The following is a 2,500-nucleotide window of genomic DNA, read 5'->3' as shown; positions in this document are numbered from 1 at the left end:
CCAAAGTTATTCAGAGTCACCAAGGCAAACGGACCGGACGAGCCGACCGATTGGTTTTGATCTAATAAAAGCGTCCCTTCCATCTCTGGTCGGGACTCTGTTTGCATGTATTAGCTCTAGAATTACCACAGTTATCCAAGTAACGTGGGTACGATCTAAGGAACCATAACTGATTTAATGAGCCATTCGCGGTTTCACCTTAATGCGGCTTGTACTGAGACATGCATGGCTTAATCTTTGAGACAAGCATATGACTACTGGCAGGATCAACCAGGGAGCTGCGTCAACTAGAGCTGAGCAGCCGGCCGCCCGGGAGTGTGTCCCAGGGGCCCGCGCGAACACGCAAGCGTCCGCTCAATTATTCTGCAAACAGGAGGAGGCTGAGCTCCCCTGCACAATACACCTCGAAACCCTCTCAGGTCCCGGCGGCGCGCAGCGCCGTCCTAAGTACTTGGTCGGGTTCGAGAGAGGCGCAATCGCCCGGAGTTAGGCGAGTAGACGCTTTAGGTGCGACCACCCGTGCTCCCAACTGAGCTTGCCGCTGCCGACAGAGGCCCGGGAGCATGCTGTCGTGGCATTGCCGGCGGGAGACAACACGCGCCACCTACGGTGACCGGCAGCTCCAACGCCAGCGCCACAGAAGGGCAAAGGCCCCACGTGGGTGCCGAAGCGAACTCTCCCAGCACAGCGCACGTGCCAACACGTCTGCACAACTGCGATACAAACCACCAGCGAGAACCGCTGGGGCGACCGAGCAGCAGACGGCGTCGCGGCGCCGAGTGCCGGGCGGCGGCGCATCCTCAACGCACACAGTCCTCAGTCGGACCAGCACACTGCAGATGTCCACCGCGCTTCGCACCGGGCCCGCGAGGACCCACTTTGGCCGCCCGGCGCCGCGCGCAGGGTGCCCCGGCGCGCAGCTGCGCCGCCTGCCGCGTCCGTCGGCCGGCGCGCCTGCCACTGGGCGCCCCCACCAGCCGGCTGTAGCGCGTGCGCCCACGCACCGCGCGGCCAGCACGCCGGGCGGCCCCCCCTCACCGGCCGGGGACGGTCCCACCCAGCCACCGCCGCGTATCGCTTCACACACAGATTTGCCCTTACTGATTTACCTCCAGCAACAACTACCGCACCACAATGGGTTTACCAGTTGTTCATTTGCGTAACGTCACCAGCAAACGTAGACGTCCATCCCACTTTGCAAATGCAACGATTATTGCATACCTGTCTGTTAGGTGTCACGACACACTACGTCTGCCCACATACACGCAACAAAATGTGCACGACTAGAGAACACGTGGGAGGTGGCCCCCCTACGTATGCGATGTCCATTACGAGACCGACTGTCAACCAGCATCTGTACCATGTCGCAGATGTGGAACGCGGTGCACCATGCTATCACACTGTGTGAGAAGAGACGACTACGTTTGAATACACGCGCCACTACATCAACAGACGGCTCATGCTGATCGCCATCCAGGGCGTCCGTTACTCCCACACGTCTCTATGGCGTACCACACTGCAATGTAGCTGTTATGGGGAGACGGAACGTGGCTGAGTGCACAACATTTGGACCGTATGGTTCGCTGTTGTTGGGCGCAGTCGTTGTACGGTCACACATGTGCCACAGCGTATCATTCAGTACATACGGACCTATGTGCAGTACAATGTGAGGGTTAAGCTTACGACATCAGCGGACAGTGGACACAGGCCGTACCACGACGTAGACTGAGCGCTTCGACATGCGAATGCCAGTGAACAGCTGCGAAGGGCATTGAACACGCAAGCACCTGAACGACCAGCGTGCGAAGGCAGGGGGGAGGGGGGGGGGCCATGTACATCCTGCAGTCGTCCACATTACAGTGTACAGCGGGAGCATGTAAAAAGTAAGCAACACTTGCGAAGTGTTGAACATGAAACGATACACAAGAGGGTGGGCGGTGCGAGTAGCGAACTATATTCAGAGGGTTGTGGTTAGACAACACTAGATTAATGTAACGTGTCATATGCCAATTACAGAGCAGGTTAAGGCACAACGTGGGTTAGGTTAAGGCACAACGTGGGTTAGGTTAAGGCACAACGTGGGTTAGGTTAAGGCACAACGTGGGTTAGGTTAAGGCACAACGTGGGTTAGGTTAAGGCACAACGTGGGTTAGGTTAAGGCACAACGTGGGTTAGGTTAAGGCACAACGTGGGTTAGGTTAAGGCACAACGTGGGTTAGGTTAAGGCACAACGTGGGTTAGGTTAAGGCACAACGTGGGTTAGGTTAAGGCACAACGTGGGTTAGGTTAAGGCACAACGTGGGTTAGGTTAAGGCACAACGTGGGTTAGGTTAAGGCACAACGTGGGTTAGGTTAAGGCACAACGTGGGTTAGGTTAAGGCACAACGTGGGTTAGGTTAAGGCACAACGTGGGTTAGGTTAAGGCACAACGTGGGTTAGGTTAAGGCACAACTTGGGTTAGGTTAAGGCACAACTTGGGTTAGGTTAAGGCACAACTTGG

General features: G+C 56.6%; 1 non-coding gene across 1 annotated transcript in view; it reads right to left on the bottom strand.

Annotated features, from left to right (window-relative positions):
- LOC126178717 (small subunit ribosomal RNA) overlaps positions 1 to 277 on the bottom strand; it is a 1,909-nt gene extending 1,632 nt beyond the window's left edge. Inside the window, exon 1 of the ribosomal RNA XR_007536582.1 lies at positions 1 to 277. This exon is cut by the window's left edge and continues 1,632 nt beyond it. This is a non-coding gene — a ribosomal RNA (small subunit ribosomal RNA).
- Between the last annotated feature and the right edge of the window lie 2,223 nt (positions 278 to 2,500).

The sequence above is a fragment of the Schistocerca cancellata genome, chromosome 3, assembly GCF_023864275.1.
Source record: "Schistocerca cancellata isolate TAMUIC-IGC-003103 chromosome 3, iqSchCanc2.1, whole genome shotgun sequence".
NCBI lineage: Eukaryota > Metazoa > Arthropoda > Insecta > Orthoptera > Acrididae > Schistocerca > Schistocerca cancellata.
The sequence above is the reverse complement of the archived record's forward strand: the minus strand, read 5'-3'. Positions and strand labels throughout refer to the sequence as shown.